This window comes from Zalophus californianus, chromosome 13 (genome assembly GCF_009762305.2).
Source record: "Zalophus californianus isolate mZalCal1 chromosome 13, mZalCal1.pri.v2, whole genome shotgun sequence".
In the NCBI taxonomy this organism is placed as follows: Eukaryota; Metazoa; Chordata; class Mammalia; order Carnivora; family Otariidae; genus Zalophus; species Zalophus californianus.
In genome coordinates this window covers 35,552,024-35,572,563 of record NC_045607.1, presented here as the reverse complement: position 1 = coordinate 35,572,563, position 20,540 = coordinate 35,552,024, and the positions used below count along the sequence as shown (strand labels likewise).

The window sequence follows — 20,540 nt, the reverse complement described above, 5'->3', positions numbered from 1 at the left end:
ATATGTGAGTTCTATCTTAATAAAGCTGTTAAATTTTTAAAAAGAATGAGATAGGGAGGCACAATGGGAAGTTTCTGGGGGTACCTGTCATATTTTATTTCTTGACCTATTGGTTACACAAGCGTGTTCACTTTATGATGATTCACTGAGCTGCAAACTCAGAAGATATGAATGTTGCTATCTCTGTTGTCTGTCAAATAAAGGTTTTAATAAAGAAAAACTAGATCTATAAATTCTAACTTGGAAAGAGATCCAAGATATAAAGTTGAAAAAAAGCAAGTTACAAAATAATATATATTATGGCCCCACTTTTTATAACAGGTATGTGCATAATAAAAACAAAAGCACTTAAGTATACATACACCAACTTGTTCTCACTGATCTCTCAAGAATTCAGATAGAGACTTTTTATTTTCTGATACATATTTCTGCAATGTTTGATTTTTTGGCATGTGCATTTTTGTAATCAGAAGACAATAAACGTAAACATTTTTAAAGAACTTTTAACACATACAGAAAGATTTTAATAAAGATGAGAACAGAAATTCCTCAATCAGGGGTGCCTGGGTGGCTCAGTCGGTTAAGCGTCTGCCTCTGGCTCAGGTCATGATCTCAGGGGCCTGGGATCAAGCCCCACATTGGGCTCCCTGCTCACCAGGGAGTCTGCTTCTCCCTCTTCCTCTGCCCCACCCTTCCACTCATACGCACACACACTCTCTCTAAGTAAATAAAATCTTTAAAAAAAGAAATTCCTGAATCAGTATACAAAAACACAGAAACAATAAATTCAAAAAATACAAATAATAATAAAAGACAATTATTCTTTTAAAAATAACAACCATCTAGGGCGCCTGGGTGGCTTAGTTGGTTAAGTGTCCAACTCTTGATTTGGGAGACTCTTGATTTGGGATCAGGTCATGATCTCAGGGTTGTGAGATCCAGCCCAGAGTGGGCTCTGTGCTGAGCGCTGAGCCTGCTTAAGATTCTTTCCCTCTCCCTCTGCCCCTCCCCCTCCCTCTCTAAAAATAAATAAGAAAATAATGACCATCATTTGATTGCTTCATTTTCATTATATCTATTTTACAGATGAATACAGATTTTAATCTAATCAAAAAGAATAAAATACAACGTATTAAGATTAAGAAAGCTGACAAAATCATATTTACAGAGGAAATTTTTAAAAAGTAAAAGAAGATAATAAACTCACTTTTTTTTAAAGCTGGAAAAGGAATTTAATTTTCTACAAAATATATCTAATTCACCAAAACTGAATACTTGCCCCCCACCCTGCCCCATACACACAAAAAATAAAAAAACTGAGGGCGCCTGGGTGGCTCAGTCGTTAAGAGTCTGCCTTCGGCTTGGGTCATGATCCCAGAGTCCTGGGATCGAGTCCCACATTGGGCTCGCTGCTCGGCGGGAAGCCTGCCTGTCCCTCTCCCATTCCCCCTGCTTGTGTTCCTGCTCTCGCTATCTCTCTCTCTGTCAAATAAATAAATAAAATCTTAAAAAAAATAAGAAAACTGAGTGGAATAAAATAAAAAACAAAATAGAAATGGTTATTGCTCCTTCAACCACAAACACCATTTTTCCATGCTACCAAAATCCTGATGTCAAGGATGGCACAAGGAGGAAAATTACAGGCCTTCCCCCTTCTGAATATATTCCAAAGACCTAAATACTAACAAATCAATATAGTACTATGAGATTTACTCCAGAAATTTAGAGATAATTCCATAATGAAAATTAAATAATATAATTCAGCATATAAATAGGTTGAAAGAAACAATCTCCAAGGGGTAGATAACTGAGTTGAAAAGCATCTGACAAATTTATCCTTTCTGAGAAAAACACTAAATAAATAAAAATACTCCTTTAACTTTTCAGGTTTCAGACCCACAGTCAGCCCGACAATAAATAGTGAAGCACACCTGAGGCAGCCTCATTAAAGTCAAGTACATGGCACTGTTAGAGCTCAGCCAATGAAACAAGAAGGAAAAAAAAAAGAGGAAAATGCTGAAAAGGAGTCTAAATTAGCACTCTCTACCAATAATAAAGTTGTCCAATTGGAATACCCAATAAAAACCTGTGAAAAATTACTAAAACAACTACAAGAGCTTAGAAAATAGGAAGGTTTTAAAATAAATACACAAAAATCAACAGCTTTTCCTAACAGCAAAATTCAAGAAGTATGATGAAAACGCCCCACTGTCAAAAGCAAAAAGAATGTGAAATACATTGACAAATGTGAATTAAGCTACAAACTTCACAAATACATTTCCAATCAGGTTATCAATGGGATTTGAGGGAATCCTGACAAACACTTTTAAAAACTGTATCTGGAAGGGAAAAAAAGTATGTGATGAAAGCCAAAAATGTTCTCCAAAATAAAAGTAACTATGAGGATCTGCCCTACCAAGAACTTAGCTGTATGAAACCACAATAAGTAAAATGTGTAATACTGGTGCCAGAATAGAGACAGATCAATAGAACAGAATGCAGACACAGATCAAAGTTTTTTTTTAAAGATTTTATTTATTTATTTGACAGAGAAAGCGAGAGAGGGAACACAAGCAGGGGGAGTGGGAGAGGGAGAAGCAGGCCTCCCGCCAAGCAGGGAGCCCAATGCAGGGCTCAATCCCAGAACCCTGGGATCATGACCCGAGCTGAAGGCAGACGCCCAACGACTGAGCCACCCAGGTGCCTTCAGATCAAGTATTAATGGAAATTCAGTATATGATTAAAACTATTATGTTAAGGGGCACCTGGGTGAAAGCGTCTGCCTTCAGCTCAGGTCATGATCTTAGGGTCCTGGGATGGAGCCCAGAGTCAGGCGCCCTGCTCATCGGGGAGTCTGCTTCTCCCTCTGCCTGCCGCTCCCCCTGCTTGTGCTCTCTCTCTCTCAAATAAAATCTTATAAAATAAATAAATAAATAAAACTATCATGTTAAATATATAAGGAACTGTTTAAACTTTGTTATGTACATATCAAATACAACGGAATCGTGTACAGCTATTAAGAATGAGGTAAATTATACTGATGTAGAAAGATGGTCACAATGTGGGGCGCCTGGGTGGCTCAGTCAGTTAAGCGTCCAACTCTTGATTTCGGCTCAGGTCATGATCTCAGGGGTGTCAGATGAGCCCCATGTCGGTTCCAAGCATAGCTTGAGACTCCCCCTCTCCCTCTGCCCCTCCCCCTGCACTCTTTATAAAATAAATAATTTTTTTTAAAGATTTTATTTATTTATTTGACAGAGAGAGTGAGAGACCACAAGCAGGGGGAGGAGTAGAAGGAGAGGGAGAAGCAGGCTCCCAGCTGAGCAGGGAGATCCATGCAGGGCTCGATCAAAAAGGACCCTGGGGGGTGCCTGGGTGGCTCAGTTGTTAAGTGTCTGCCTTCTGCTCAGGTCATGGTCCCAGGGTCCTGCTTGTGTTTCCTCTCTCGCTAGGTCTCTCTCTGTCAAATAAATAAAATCTTTAAAAAAAAAAAAAAAGGACCCTGGGATCATGACCTGAGCCGAAGGCAGACACTTAACCATCTGGGCCACCCAGGCTACCCTAAATAAATCTTAAAAAAAAAAAAAAAAAAAAGATGGTCACAATGTAGTATGATGTAAAAAGAATTTATTCAATAGGAAATACAATATGATTCCTTGTATGTTAAATATGTATATTAATTTAGAGCCATATAAAATGTCTGGAAGGTTACACCTACCAAAATAGTACTGTCACTACCCCTGGGATTACAGCAGAGAGGATAGGGGTGGGGTGGACGTTAAATAAATGGGAAAATAAAGTAAAGAGCGGAACAGGACTCAGAGGGTCCATCAGTCAGGCTTCCAACAGTGAAGAGATAACAAATTCAAATTAGAATAATCTGCAAGTGGTCTACTTGTAAAAGGAATAATTACTAAATTAGGTGAGGCCTACAGAAATCACAGAGGGTAGAAGAGGAACCAGGACTAACAAGTCCTTTATTGCTTTGGCACCCAAAAAAGGCAGGAGATAGAGATTCCCAGAACCCAGGTAATAAAATGCAGGCTTCCACGAGAGCAGAAGGGATAAATATTGACTTCATTCTCCTTCCCTTCACATCTCCTAAGGCTGAAACCAAGAAGAAGCCAGAGGATCTGGGAGCTCTTTCCCTGGGGCAGAGAGCCAGGTGGAACAGGGTGGAGGACAGATCTGGAGAAGTAAATGGGAGACTATCTGGCCCAGTTTTCTTATCCCTTTTTATAAAATTAATTACATAAATAGAAGTACAATCTCTTTAGTAAAAATTAAAACCTTCAAAGAAAGCTAAAATCCCACCCTCCATAATGCTGGATCCTTCTCCAGAAGTAATCATCTTTCTTACTATCCTTTTGGTGGGGTCTACTGTGGATGTTTTCTAGACAGAGACACATACTCACCACAATAAAACACAGAATTATTTAATGAGGTGTTATTTGCCTAACATGGACAGTATTTTTTCTAAGTTTTATTTAAATTCCAGTTAGTTAACATACAGTGTAATATTTGTTTCAGGTATATGATATAGTGGTTTGACACTTCCTACAACACCTGGTGGTGGTCATCAGAAGCACACTCCTTCATTCTCATCACCTATTTCACCATGAACAGTATTATTACTTTCAGCAAACTTTTCTTCACCATTTTCAGTTACAAAGTAATGCTCAAGAAGCCAAGACGGTTTGATTCTCCTCAATATTATTTATATTCTACCTCAAGGGATCTCAAAATATACTGCCCCGGATGTATTAGCATCACCTAGAAATTTGTTTAAAATGCAAAATATCGGGGCGCCTGGGTGGCTCAGTCGTTAAGCGTCTGCCTTTGGCTCAGGTCATGATCCCAGGGTGCTGGGATCAAGGATCAGGCTCCCTGCTCGGTGGGAAGCCTGCTTCTCCCTCTCCCACTCCCTCTGCTTGTGTTCCCTCTCTCGCTGTATGTGTCTCTGTCAAATAAATAAAATCTTTAAAAAATAAATAAATAAAATAAAATGCAAAATATCAGGCCCCACCCTAGTGTGGAGAATCAAAAGCTCCGGAAGATGGGGCCAAGTAGTCTTGCTTTTAACCAGCCCTACAGATGCCTATCATACAGGCTCAAGTTTGAGAGCCACTAACTACTCCACCTCCTGGCTACTCTAAACTATTCCACTATCATCTGTGCCTTTGCTAGACATCTGCATTTTAACAAGATTCCCAGGTGATGCATAAATAAAGTGTGAGAGGTGTTGGTTTACCTCAGAGCCATAAACTCAATCCCAATCCATATTACACACTGGCATCCACACACAGAGCATCTATGAATGGTTCTGGGGATGGGAAGGGGAGAAGCCAGCAGAAAGTGCAATGGTATCTAATCTCTTTGAATTTGAACCTATCGTTCCTGTGGGAAAAACATTAGCAGTGCATGCCCTAGTTAGGCAGAGCATGCTAGCATTGTCAACTTTTGTGCGTGAAAGATAGCAAATAACTACCGTTAAACCACCATGGAAATGTGATGCTCTTAATTGTCAACTGTACGTCAAATTTAAGTTCTCATTTTCCTTTTAAAGTAAGTGACCCTAGGTGTAATAAAATTACGTAAGACTGGCTAACCTTTGTAGTGAGATCTATCGTTTTAAAACAAACCACTGTTGATAGATCCTTTCTGTTCTAACAAGGATACCTTTGCCAACATCTGTAAGTCTACTCACTCATCCACCACTTCCATACAGCTTGTGGGGAGAGGAAAGTGTCCCCAGAATTCCATCTTTAACTTCCTGCTGTCTCTCTCAAAGGCTCAGAAATCTTTTTTTCCTTTCTTTTCTCTTTTTTCCCTTTCTTCCTCTTTTTTTAAAGAAATTTTCTTTCAGAACCTGCACCTTAAGGCCCCCGCCTCAGCCTCTCCCTTTGCTCTTCTCTCATTTTCCTCCCTTGAGTCTAAGGTCTGCCCTGAATCAACTGCAAACATGTTGACTTAATCAGGAAATCTGCCAGGGGTACTACATACACATTTGTGCTTGAGAACAGTCTCACTGCTCCATCCAGCCTGACTCAGTCTAATACAACAATCTGCCTTTTTTTTTTTTTCTTAAAGGCACTTCCAGTTTCACTTCTAGTTCCTACCAGGTTTACGCCCTGCCCTACTGCAACACAGCCCCCCTCTTTGAGCTTTCCTGACCCAGGAAGTAGCACAGACAATTCTGTGGGGCCCATATCCAATTTGACTTGCCTCTCCCTCCTTAAAAGCAATCTTGGAATCAAAATTTCTAAAGCTCCTTTTCAATTTGGAATCAAAATTTCTAAAGCCCCTCTTTTTTTTTTTTTTTTTAAAGATTTCATTTATTTATTTGAGAGAGAGAGCCAGAGAGTGAGCACAAGCAGGGGGAGCAGCAGAGGGAAAGGGAGAAGCGGGCTCCCTGCGCCGGACTCGATCCCAGGATCCTGGGACCATGACCTGAGCCAAAGGCAGATGCTTAACCGACTAAGCCACTCAGGTGTCCCTCCAAAGTCCTTTTTCAATTTGGTAACTTTTCTTACATAGAAACAAAGTTTTAATCAAACTTTAAAATAAATTTAGGGGGGTGCCTGGGTGGCTCAGGTCATGATCTCAGGGTCCTGGGAATGAGCCCCACATCAGGATCCCTGCTCACCTGGGAGTCGGCTTCTCCCTCTGTCCCTCCCCCTGCTTGTGCTCGCTCTGTCTCTGTCTCTCTCAAATAAATAAATAAAATCTTTTAAAAAAATAGGGGCGCCTTGGTAGCTCAGTCATTAAGCGTCTGCCTTCGGCTCAGGTCATGATCCCAGGGTCCTGGGATCAAGCCCCACATCGGGCTCCCTGCTCCGCGGGAAGCCTGCTTCCCCCTCTCCCACTCCCCCTGCTTGTGTTCCCTCTCTCGCTCTCTGTCAAATAAATAAACAAAATCTTTAAAAACAAAAAATAAAAATTAAATAAAATAAATTTAGGCCCTGGGGTTTTAACTACATAGCACCAGGAAAAATAACATAACTATTCTATCAAACAATTGTACTTCAAAAGGAAACATATTTACATCTCCGATGTGCTAGAGAAAGATTTTGGTATGGCAAAACTAGTTTGATTTCTATCCCCACCCCACAAAACCATTTATGTTAAAATTAAAATCACTTATGTCAGTTGAAAAAGAGTTAATTTTTAGAAGATTTCAGACTCTAAACATTCTAGTCAAATTCTGACTTTTGTTTTGACCTTAACATAGAAATTAGTATCATGAGTTGTACACAAACTCATTTTAAGGGAGATCTTTTGACTTGTTGCCTTTGTTGGTTTTTTGGTTTTGTTTTTTGGTTTTTTTGCACACAATGGTAGCTTTTATTTAAAGCTCAAAAATATCATAGATTAGAATTAATTTGTTTTCAACAATACATGCACAATTTTTAAAAAGAAACACTGGATAATTAGATCACAAGAGCTCATGGCTCATTCCTGACATATAGCAAACATAGTCAACAATAATGTCTTCCGTTAGAGCCCCCAAACATAACTTTTTTTTTAAAAGATTTTATTTATTTATTTATTTGACAGAGAGAGACACAGCAAGAGAGGGAACACAAGCAGGGGGAGTAGGAGAGGGAGAAGCAGGCTTCCCGCGGAGCAGGGGGCCCGATGTGGGGCTCGATCCCAGGACCCTGGGATCATGACCTAAGCTGAAGGCAGACACTTAACGACTCAGCCACCCAGGCGCCCCCATAACTCTTGATGTGTTCTGAAGCTAAGCGTCTTAAAGAAACCCAAACAAGTAAATGAGTGGAAATTCCTCAATTATCTGGATTAACCAGTCTTTATCCTGTCTGAATAGAAAGAATATCTTCCTCTGATGAATTAATTCCGTATCGTTTAGTAATCTGAAAAGCAAAGAATTCCTTCTTCCTTTCTAGGGATCCAAAAGCGAAGTAGGAGAAAAAGACTGTTGGCAGTGCTCTGCTAAAAAAACAGGCCATGTTCCGAAAGTCTGTAAGTACTGTACTTGGTTTTGACCTTAGAAACTCATTTTCCCACAGCACATTTTCTAAATTGATGGCCCACCAATGCCTATTAAGCCTACAGCATAAATGAAATAATATTAGAAACATCACCTATAACTGTTTATAAGAAAATTTCCTCATCTCAGATTCCAACTCTAGGCCACCTAAAGACAGAGAATTTTTAACAAGCATTCCAACCAATTTTGAAGTAGTTCACTTGGTAACCACAATGCCACATTATCTTCCTCAAATAATCCACTGTCTCAGACAGCATCAACCCAACACATAAGCGTCTCCAACTAATACCTGAATGTTCATATTTTAGCTCCTGAATAGATATGTTTATGCTTTAGCTTGTGACAAATCAACTTATTATGGAAATTAAGAAGGCTAAAAAGAAAAAAAAAAGGCTAAAAAGAAGTCTAACATCTATTCTTGTGATATTTGGGGGGAAGGTACCCATATCCACAAAAAGGTGAGATTCAGAAGTTCCTCTGAGTAGGGCCAAATATTTCCTTGAGAATTTTTTATCCACTTAAGTGCTCAAAAAGCACTCAGTTAAGACCCTAATGTTCAGAATCATAGAACATGGAAGATTTTCTAAGAAGCAATTTAAATATGCCTATTCTAATGTGAACCCACCCACCCCAATGCAGGCACTCCTACTCCTTATGTAAAAAAGTAATGAATGACTTTAAAAAAATCAATTAAATAATCCAAATCCAATAATTCAGAACTTAAAAAAAAAGAGTATATTTCTCAGGAGCAAAGGTAAAAACTAAAGATTGCAAATTCTTTTCAGTGGCTAAAGCAGTGATCACCTTTGCTTACATTCAACCTCTTATTACCAAAACTAACTGTTAAGTTTGCTTTAAAAAAAAAAATGAGATGCAGTAAAGCATGATGGCTAAAAATATAGACTCTGGAACTAGACAGCTTGAGTTCATATCCTAGATAACACTCTTAATAGCTGCATCATCTCTAGCAAGTTATTTAACCTGTGTTCCAGTTTCTTCATCTGCACAATAACGATAATAATAGCATCAACCTTAAAGGACCAAGGCACAAATTAAATGAATTAATCCAGGTAAAGCACTTAGAACAGAGCTTTGCACACAATAAATGATGACTACCACCTAGATATTTAAAAATAAGTAGGATCTGGAAAAACTGAAGGCATTCCAAGCTGAAGAATCAAAGAAACAGGTCAAAAAGTGATACACATATAGACAACAAGGCATCCTATTTCCCTGGAGAATAATGTTCATGAGGAAAAATAGTAGAGATTAAAATAATTATGCTGGTCTTGAATGCCAGATGAAAAAATATTTCTTGGGCGCCTGGGTGGCTCAGTTGGTTAAGCGACTGCCTTCGGCTCGGGTCATGGTCCCGGAGTCCTGGGATCGAGTCCCACATCGGGCTCCCAGCTCGGCAGGGAGCCTGCTTCTCCCTCTGACCTTCTCCCCTCTCATGCTGTTTTTTTCTCTCTCTCAAATAAATAAATAAAATCTTAATAAAAAAAAAAATATATTTCTTTTACTTAGGAGGCAACCACATAAATTTTTGGTCTGGTTAGATCTGTGCTTTAGCAACATTATCATGGTTATATATCACTATTATTAATGCAATTTAGATGTTCTCCCCCTTTTATTAAGGGCTACCATACCCCAAAATGCATTTGTTCTGCTAACGTAGTCAGAATCTATCACTGAACTGTTGCCTATCTGAATTGTATCTGAAATCCTCACTGTGCCTGGTACACAGCAGGCATTCAATAAATGTTTTACCATTACTTTTAGTGGCCACCAGAGAGCAGTGAAGTAAGCAGTCAGAGGTTACTACCCAAAGGAAATATATATTATAAATGAAGCAAATGAAGTAGCCAAATAACAGTTTATAATTAAGCTAAAATAAAGTCACTGCTGAGCAATATACTTGCCTAAAACATTGGGGGTGGGGAGGGAGAGATCAACCTCACTTTTCATTGAAAGCAGATAAAATGGATCCTAATTTTAAATCTCATAAAATTTAGCTGTAAATTGGTAGTCTTTTCTAAGAATTATATGGGCAATATCTTTGTAATAGACTACACTGTAGTCTTATGTGAAGATTAATTTAAGGTAGATTTCTTCAAGCTATCTGCACTCCCACGTTCCTTGCAGTGTTATTCACGACAGCTGAGATAGGGACCTAAGTGTCCAACAAATGAATGGATGAAGGAAGATTTAGCATATAAGTACAACAGAATATTATTCAGCCATTAGAAAGAAGGAAAGCCTGCCATTTGCAACAACATGGATGAACCTGGAGGACATAACGTTAAGTGAAATAAGCCAGAGAAAGACAAATACGGTACTATCTCACTTATATGTGGAATGTAAAATAAAAAAAAAAATTGTTTTTAATTTAAAAAGTCAAACTCATAGAAAAAGAGCAGAATGGTGGTTAGCAGGGTCTGGGAAGTAGGGAAAATAGGGAGATGTTGGTCAAAGGCACAAGCCTTCAATTATAAGTTCTGAGAATCTAATGTACAGCATGGTGACTATAGTTAATAATACTGTATTATATTCTTGAAATTTGCTACGAGAGATCTGAAACATTCTCATAAAAAAAGGTAACTATATGAGGTGATGGATGTATTAATAAACCTGACTGTGGTAATCATTTCAAAATGCATTCATATATCAAATCATCACATCGCACACTTTTGTCAATAAAAAAAAAAGTGGGGGAGAGGGGCACCTGGGTGGCTCAGTCGTTAAGCATCTGCCTTCGGCTCAGGTCATGATCCCAGGGTCCTGGGATCGAGCCCTGCATCAGGCTCCCCACTCTGCGAGAGGCCTGCTTCTCCCTCTCCTGTTCCCCCTGCTTGTGTTCCCTCTCTGCCTGACTCTCTCTCTCTCTGTCAAATAAATAAAAATAAAATCTTTAAAAAAAAGGGGGGGGAGATTTCCTCCAACAGGACAAAAATCACTCTAGATAGTAAAAATAAAGGTCCAACTCTTGACCTGACTCCAACAAGTAATCAGATGAAGGTCAAGCCTACAGTACCTATAGGTTTCCATATAGAACACACACTCTCCCTGACTACTTCACTCACCACAGATGTCAGTGCTAATCTTAAGAACAAAAAGGATCTTTTCCCCTCACCTTGCATAAAAGACGACTTGAGTCCACTATCCTAAAGTCTAAAGATAACCTCTGCAGTCAATTGTTTGGTGCACTTTAAAAAAAAAAAAGTTTGTTTGAGACACTAATCAGAGTAATATACTAATAGTTAACATAGTAAGAAAAAAGTTTTCACTAGGAGATTACCAATGGAGCTTGGAAGCACACCATGACATAGGATGGTTGATATAAGAATTTATTAAGCATATAGGGGTGCCTGGGTGGCTCAGTCATTAGGCGTCTGCCTTCAGCTAGGGTCATGCTCCCAGGGTCCTGGGATTGAGCCCCGCGTCTGGCTCCCTGCTCAGCGGGAAGCCTGCTTCTCCCTCTCCCACTCCCCCTGCTTGTGTTCCTTCTCTTGCTTTGTCTCTCTCTGTCAAATAAATAAAATCTTTAAAAAAAAAGAGTTTATTAAGCATATATCCCCACACTGATTTTCTTCTTGGGGTGGTAGGAGAAAATCAGCTTCCCAAAAATGTCAGAGCTTACTTTTAGAAATAAAAGAAGCTGGATTAGTAAGAGCACGCCCTGGAGAGTAAGTAAGATATGTATTTGGCTTTCTTGAGCAATCAGTCATTCTGGCAACACAAACACAAAGCCAAGTAGGCTGAGATTTCTACTCACCTTCTTCTAAAGTAATTTTCTGTTACAATTTTAGTCCTAAAAAAAAACAAACCTAAAAAAAAAGTTCAGGCTGTCTTATGCTTTTTAAAGCTTCAAGTATCTTGCAAGTATTAGAATTTAAAATGTATTCAATTAAACACATTCCCATCAGCATTACCAACAACGCTCCATTATCCATTTTGGTACTGTCTCCAGATGATTTTTAATCCCCGCCTGACTTCTCCCTACCAACAAGGACTTGGATACCATCTTTACCCTGCCTGCCCCCATTACTTGGTTGTGCTTGGGGAATTATAATTACAGTGATCCCGCCTTTAGAACATCCTCAGAGCACAAAGCCTCTTTGTATAACTGGGGGTGAGGGGGGCGCCTTCCAGGCTCCACAGCAAAGGGTGGGTGGTGGCAACCCAGGCAGCAGAGAAGGAAGAGGAGCTGGAGCCACTATGATGGTCCTCAAGTCTAGCTCAATACTATTGGAGGGGTTTTACTTAAGGGTACCCAGACACAGTCAAAAGGCTCTATAAAGCCTCTGCACCCCTCACATGTGGGGAGATCCCCTGACAGATGGATAGACCACCACCAAGCCCAAAAGACCAGGGAGAAGAAGGAAGCATGATAAAAGGGAGAAAAGAAAGCACAAACTGAAGCACAGTCTTCGGTGTCGTTCTCAGCACCTCAGGTAATGAAGTCTCTGACAATGAAGGCTATCACCCCCATGTACCAGTGGTTAGTACTGGGATTATGGCACCCAACAGATGCTCAAATATGTACTGAGGCAGCAACAAAACTCTATATAGGAAGACAAATGTATTAAAACAATTATTAAATAAGACAGCCTAAAAGCCAAATGAAAAATACTTTGGTTAATTATGAGAGTCTCAACTCCTATTTACAAAAGCAATTACAAAATGGATACTTGTTTTTACTTTTAGACTAGCCTCCCACCTCAGCCTAGTCTTCAAAACTGCTCACTTTCCAGCTCCATAACAATAAAACAGGTTTCAACTGAAGATCAGTAAGCACCATCTTCAGACACCGAAATCAAAGGTGCTGAAGCAGAATGGATACAGACAGGTAACTTTCAACTCAAAGAACATCCCCAAAGCACTACAAAATGTCATACTATTTGCTTGCTACTCTCTTTTCCATGCATGTATTTCTTCCTCTTACCACTTCATCCCTCTGCTTTTTCTTTCAAAAGGATCAAATTATTACATATACCAAAACTCACAATCTCTCCCTTATTTCTACACATACTTTATCACAAAAGCAGACAATACAGTGATAGTTTCCATATCGAGAGACTGGGGGGAACCACTGATAAACTCCAGTATAATCCCATCATTCTCCTCCACCTGTCCAACATCACTCAAGTGTTCTAAGCCATCCTAAAATAGCACTAATATCCATTTAAACAGAACTGGAAAGAAAATTCAAACTGCTTTGGGTAAGGCCCATAGGTGAGAACTGTTTATTTTCCTCGTGTGGGCATAAGACTATTTTTGTTAAACATTTTTAGTTTTAAACACATTTTCTTAAAAAAAAAAAAAAAAACTTCTTCAAGACAGCAGCAAAAGCACAATGGAACTCTGTAACCATCACCCTGGATCATGTTTAAAAATAATAATAATAAATACAACAGAAACCACTTCAAATGTACCTCTCCCCTGAGCCTGCAGAACAGCACTCTTCCATGACAACTGTTCTGAAAAAACACACTGCCATTATTTGCAAAAGCAGTAGGAAGTCCAGTCTTGTCCTTGGTTCAGCACTACCTCCCTTCCTCTCTCTCCAAGAAAAAAATAAAACAGCAGGAAGCGTAAACAACCACTTAATAGAAAATACAAATGGGTAAATATTTTCAAAATTGGCTAAAAAGCCTCAGGTCTTAAGAAATTCAGGAATGCTAGTGTAGGGGGAATAGGAAGAGAAAAACAACATTGTATTTCCCCCTCAAAGTACGCACTGCAAGATTGCAAGAGCAAATGTCCAAGAAGAAACTACTTTATCTTCTTCAATTACCAGATGCTTTTGTCTTTTTAATATTTCTCTCATTCCATCTTTTCATAAATAATGGTATTTTCAAAATTGTGCATATTTCTCCAGCTCCGTAATAAATTTTACAATTTTAAGCTGAAATTTCGGTTCAACTGAGCATGGTGATGAAAAGCCAGGGGTAGGTTCCTTCCACTGAAAAGTTCAGGTGGAGAAAATTCTCCAAACTAAAGGCCCCAAACTGACCTGCCCTCTTCACAGAGTCCGTAACTATGGATGGCACAGTTAGTTACACATGGAGCAACAAGGCTGCCTCGGAGCCTTCCAAAGTTGCAAGGCCATGCTAGTTCATGAGGCACTCGATGAGAATTAGAAAAGGGGGTGCCCCTCTCTGAAGGGACACATTTCCACAAGAAACACATTTTTTTTTAAGATTTATTCATTTGAGAGAGAGAGAGAGAGGGAGAGTGAGCACAGGGTTGGAGAGAGACAGAGGGAGAGGGAGAGAGAATCTTAAGCGGACTTTACAGAGTGTGGAGACTGATGCGGGGATCGATCTCACAACCCTGAAATCACGACCTGAGCAGAAACCAAAAGTCAGATGCTCAACCGACTGAGCCACCCAGGCACCCCTACAAAATGCTCAATTGGTAAGTGGGGCACAAATGAATTTCCACTCCCACTCACCACACAAAACAGGTGACCTAGTGTTGGGCACAATCTATACAACCTAACACAGCAACCCTGCAAAAGTATACCTGAAGAAGCACTGCACTTCCGAAGTAGGTTTCCAGAAAGAACCTTCCCAAAGACAAACAGGCATTTCACAAATTTCATTACCAGAAATCCTCACATTTGTGAATATAAATTCATTCCTAAACATATTAGGACTAGAGAAAAAAGGGTCTGGCAGAGAAGTAAAACTAGCAAATTTGGGAGAAAGGAAATTCTTCCATCTTGAGGGGGATAATCAGTTGTTATCTGAGACCCTAATCTTTGACTGCAGGTTCAAATAGCTGAAATTTAAATGCATGTCATAAGCTAAAGCACTAAAACAATCACTATCATCTCTGGAAAAGGCACGATCATATACATTTACTGTTGGGGGTTTCCTTTCTCCAAATTTGGTTTTCCTTCTGTTAGCCCTTTTTGCTCCTGCCCTAATTATAAAACTCCATATTGTGACACAAGCGGTTAAAGTTTGTAAAACCTAATAAATAGCCCTGGTGGGCAGTGGGCCCCTTAGCTACCTGCATGAAAATAAGAGGACTAGACAACCACATTATAAAGGGCTTAAGACTCAATAGCTTCCAACCCTATCATTCTTTTATGCCCTACAAAAGAACTAAGTATCACATGGGCCCACATTAGTCCTAGTCATGCAGGAAGGGCAAGAGAAGGTAGCCTGGGGCAAAGCTGAGATGGAGTACAGCCCGGAGTCAGGAGCCCAAGGCAGTGGCTCTCGAATTTTAGTGGGCATCAGAACCTACTGGGGAACTTTTTCAGAATCAGATTTCTGGGTCCCTCCCTACATCAGATAAGTCTGAACGTCCTGGGGCACTTATATTTCGACAAAGCTCAAACTGCTGACCTAGGTCCATTAGAAAGTTTAGAAAGACTGAGGAATCCTCCATGCCTATCAGCAATTCCAAAATAAAAGTCATCCAATGCAATACACTAGGCTTTGCAGGTCAGAAAGGGGTGAGAAAAGGATCACCAGCCTGCATACCTGCCAGGCTGTGCTGGACTGGAGTCTGTAGCAAGAGTTTCATTATTATGAGACAAAAATACTGCACTCTATAAAACAAGAAAATTTTTTGCATGTGAGAAATATTTCAAACACCTGAAAAATATTTAAAATAAGATATTGAATATCTCTGACCCTACACCCAAAATAAGCAAATCCTAATTTGCAATTATCTTATTCAGATTCCTTAGTAATGGAATATTAGATATTATTAAAGCCCTCGGTGTACCCCTGTCCAATGCCATCCCTCATCTTCTGTTCCCAGAGATAATCTCTACTCTGAATTTGGTGTTAGTTGTTACCATGCATGTTTTTATACTATTACTATATATGTACAAAGCCACAAACAATATTATTTTGCATGTTTTCAGATTTTATACAAGTGGAAACATTTTGTAAGAATTCTATAACCTGTTCCCCCACCCCATATTATGTTTGTGAGATTCAATCATTTTAACGCATGTGGCTATAGTTTATTTTTCAGTGCTATAAGACTCAATTGGGTGGGACTATCTAACAATTTATGCATTTCCCTTGCTGGTGGCCATTGAGGCTGCAATGAGCATGCTAATACTTCTTTCACACTTTTCTTGGACACCAGGTACTAAGATGTCTTAGAACCAAAAACGGACATTTTGGGTAAGTATGTATATTAGCTCTCCAATAAGACATCACTACACTACTCTCCAAGGTGGTTATATCCATTTACATTTCCACTAGCAGGAAATAAACGTTGATTTCCCCATAAGTTCACTAACACTTGGTTATCACAGCATTTAAATTTTGCCAGTCTGATGGGTGTGAAATGGCACCTCACTGTTGTTTCCATTTGCATTTCCCTGATTAAAATCTTTGACCAGTGAATTTTCACGCTTTTATACATATTTGTCAAATAGAGGTGTTTCTCAGTTTTTCAAGAAAAATCTAACATATCTTGTCTAAAACAGGGCAGTTCTTCTACAGTACGCATCCAACAGCCACCACAGCTGGAAAGCTGAAGTGCAGGAGGGCAGCGAGAAAACAGCTGTCTTAAACAAGGAATCATTTCGGACAAAGGGCCCTAATTAATGCATTTGCTAATTAGTCTTCCCCTTCCCTCTTTTGTCAAGCCTTACTTCCAAGACAATACTGTGGGCCAGCAGCCTTAGAACAGGAGAGAGAATGGGGGGTGGGGAATGCGAAGGCTAAAACATTTATATAAAAGTATAACTGTCTTTACTCGAAGAAAAGTAATTGTTGCAGACCAATACCTATTACTCATCCTTGTAAAATACCATCCACCTCTAACAGACTCCTTTCAAACTCATCACCCTTGACTCCCTCTTTGAAAAATCCCAACTTTTCTCAGGACTAGACACTGTCCCCTTCCCCTCAGCAACCCTTTCATCTCCCTTCCCCCACAATGACTAAATATCTTCTTTTCCCCCTTTCTATACAGCTTCTATTTTCCAGCGCCACAGGAGCTTCTTCATTGCTCGCTCTCTTACTCTCTCTCTAGAACTCTAAGTGCTCTCCTCCTTCCAAGATGCGTCCACAGTCAAAATCACCCATCCTAAAGAAATATAGGAGTCCCATACAGTATATGGCCCTGCCTAACATGCGAGACAGGCGGGTGACTTGTCTCAATCCTCCCCGCTTCCTTCCCCCTTCACGCTTGGGATAACTGTTCCCTAGGGGTTCTCCATGGGTGACAGATCCAGACCACCTGGAAAAAAACTCACTCGGCCTTCTATAGCAGAAATGCTTTACTAGGGCCTTAAAAGCACTCCTGTTTGGGGCACGAACGAAACTTGGACCACTTCACGAAAATGGACACCTTATGGGTGTCTCCACAAAAGCGGGAAGGCCTCCCTCCTATTAATTTCAGCTGGATTGGTTTAGTCCGGGCAATGGTGGGCAAGGTGGCCTGGCAGAGACCAAACGGTCCCCACGATGAGAAGTTTCCGAAGCTCTGCCCCATTCACTCAAGAAAGCCCTCTCCCAGAGAGTACACCCCACACACAGCTCTCTCCCCCCGAGGCTCCTCAAATCGGCTCCCCAGGGTACCACCAAGCCCCCAAAGCGGCCCCTTCTCCGCCGTCCCGCACCGCAAGAGATCCTATTTCCTAAGCCCACCTAAGAAGCGTTGGGTGGGCGTGTCTGAGAGTAGGGCCTAGCGCCCCCTCCTCCGGATCAATGTCTCCCGGGTCTCGGGGTCTAGGGGCTCTTCCTCCTCCCAGCCCCCCTGCTCCGGGCCCGCGCCGGCCCAGGGTGGCCCTGGGTCCCAGCCAGGCTACGACTCTCACCGGCTACGTGACCTTGGGCAAGTCACTTCCCCCTGTACGCCTTGGTTTCCTCCTCCGCCAAGCGGAGACCTACAGAGGTCCTGCCCTACCCACCCTAGGGGAGGGGGCTACCCACCGGGTGGGCAAACGCTTTGTGAGCCGCTCGGCGCGATGGGGACGCAGGGCTCACGGGGGCTCCGGGGGCCGGACAAAGCTGACCCGGACAACGCTCCACCCACTCCGCCGCGCCGGACTGCTGGACCACACGCCTTTGGGCCCCCCACCCCCGAAACCAACCCACGCCCCCCCCCCCGCCCGGCCCGTTCCCGGACCCCGTACCTGCTCCCGGCGCTCGGCCGCAGGCGCCGCCACCCTGGGCGCCCGCCCGGAGAGGCCCGTGGCCCGAAGGGCTGAGGCGGCCGGCAGCGGCGGGCTCGGGCCGGGGCGGCGGCGGCGGGGGTCGCGGGCGGCGCAGGGGCCCGAGCTCGGCGGCGCCCGGCCTGGGAGACGACGACTGAGGCTGGAAGTGCGCGGCGGCCGCAGCTGCTGAGGCGGCGGCGGCGGCGACCGCGGCGGCGGCGCTTCCGCTCATGGCGGGGCCGCGGGCAGCGGCTCCGACTGCGACTCGACTCCGGCGGGCGGGCGCTGGCTGGGCCCGGGCCGGCGGCAGCAGCGGCGGTGGCGGCGACGGAGGCGGCTCCCGGAGGGGGAGGAGGCGGAGCCGGGAAGCGGCGGCGGCGGCGGCGGAGGGGGCGGGGACGCGGAGGGGGCGGAGACGCCGCGCCGCCGCCGCCAATGAGCGGCCGGCTCCTCAGTCGCGGCTCCGGAGCTGGACAGGCGGCGCCGTAGGGCATCCTCAGCCGCGGTCGCTCGCCGAGGCGGGGAAACTAAGGGCCGCCCGCGGGAGAGCCCAGCTCCGGGGGCGGCTCCGCCCCCGGTCCGCCTCCTGGGCACAGACTCGGGCCTCCCAGGCCCGGCCCCACGCCACCCAGGCCCGGCTGCGCCTGGGGCTCAGCTGCGCGGCTTCCTCCGGCGCCAGTGTTTGCGCCCGCGAGTTTGCCAGGGGCTCGGCCCGAGTAGCTGCAGCTCGCCGGCGCGCCCGCCCGCCGGCCTCCCACTGCACCGCTCGTGCCCCCTCGGCCTCCCTCCTTCTCTTCCCCACACTATAGCCAGTCTCCTTTCCCTCCCTCGCTCCCTCTTTTGGCTGTTTGCTCAAAGTTTTTCCCTTTCAGACACTTAGGAAAGAAACTCTCTCTCCTTCTTGAGCTGCGTCTCAGAGATCAATCAGCGGACCCAGAGAGGATAGTAGAGGCAGAAACGAAAGAGAAAGAGGGAGATGCGCTGCCTTCTCCGAATTTAGAGACCCATCTTGAATTATGAGCAAAAGCCAGCTTGGCTCGGCCCTGGCCCCTTGCCCCTTCCTCCGACTTTCTCTTCCTCTTACTTTAAACGCCCTTGTTGTTAAAAGACTTACAGGAAACCATCTAACCCAGCTGGGCCTAGTCTCAAAAGAGAGAGAGGCCGGGAAGTGAGGAAAGGCTTTTGAGCTGTGCTGATGGTGTTCTGAGAAGAATTCTGCAGATTCGTGATCCTCTTGACGGCCCTCCTCTCCTTGGATGGGATGTTGGTTACTCAACCATTTCCTTTTCATGTTTTTCTGATTCTTATATCAAAGCCATAGAGGAGCAGAATAAAACTCAACCATGTGCTAGCAGTGCTGTTAAGTACAGCCGTGTGGGTGAGGGTGCAGCTAAACTGCTGACTAGATCGTTTCAATAAAGCATTATCCTCAGCCTTTCTCCACATGCAGCCACCAACCGGGAACTGAGTAGGGAGAGAACACATTACAAGTTGACTAGGCACAGTGCTACAGGGCTAGGCTGGCCCCATGAGAGAGAAGTGTGGATGAATCTGTGGCAACGGACATTTTAAATTCCACTTTGACAATCACTAGGTACATGATCTTTCAGTCGTCAGCAATGCCAGGCCCTGGGGCTACAAAGAAGATAGAGTCCCAGACTTCAAAGAGTTTACAAGTCTCCTTGGAGGATGGTGAGATAAATTCTTAGAAGTTAAGAGCTTAAGGATGACTAGGAGTTTACCAGGTGAAACAGGCTGGGGGAAGTGGACAGGGAAAATTTTAAGAATGTAATTGGTCAGGGGCACCTGGGTAGCTCAGTCAGTTAGGTGTCCCACTTTTGATCCCTGCTCTTGATCTCAGGGTCCTAGTATTTCCTGAATCCCGTCCTTCACTTTCCCGTGGCAGGTAACATATTACTACTTGGGGCTTCAGTCCCAATGCCTTCTGTAGAATGCCCATAGACTATGGCATTCTTCTCTCCTTTAATAGGTCTCCAGAGCCTTGAACAAAATCATGCCTATTTCCACCCCAATGCCCAAATCCCAGTTTCAACTCTTAAAACTCCAATTTGGTCAAATGTATTTCCCACCAGAAGAAAAGGGGCAGGCAAGCAGTTTAATCCAGTAACCAAAAGACCCCACTGAGGCTGCCTTGCAGGCCAGGAAGAAACAAGGGAGAGAGCCAGGTCAGGCCTTGGGCCACCTCACCTTGCCAGTTAAGGGGTGCAAAAGAAAGAATGGACCACAGGAATACCTGGATGGCTCAGTTTCTTAAGCATTTGACTCCAGCTCAGGTCATGATCTCGGGGTCCTGGGATCAACCCCCCGGGGCCATCCTGGTGCTATGTCTGATGTCGGGGGCCCTGCTCAGTGGGGAGTCTTCTA

General features: G+C 43.1%; 1 protein-coding gene across 3 annotated transcripts in view; it reads right to left on the bottom strand.

Annotated features, from left to right (window-relative positions):
* Positions 1 to 18,164, bottom strand: part of RNF38 (ring finger protein 38) — a 129,771-nt gene extending 111,607 nt beyond the window's left edge. Inside the window, exon 1 of one of the 3 annotated variants that reach the window (XM_027615041.2) lies at positions 18,135 to 18,164. The gene's annotated coding sequence lies outside the window, so the exon portion shown is untranslated. The remainder of the gene's footprint in view (positions 1 to 18,134) is intronic. The other 2 variants (XM_035723544.1, XM_027615040.2) reach the window with 2 other exon arrangements.
* Positions 18,165 to 20,540: the final 2,376 nt, after the last annotated feature.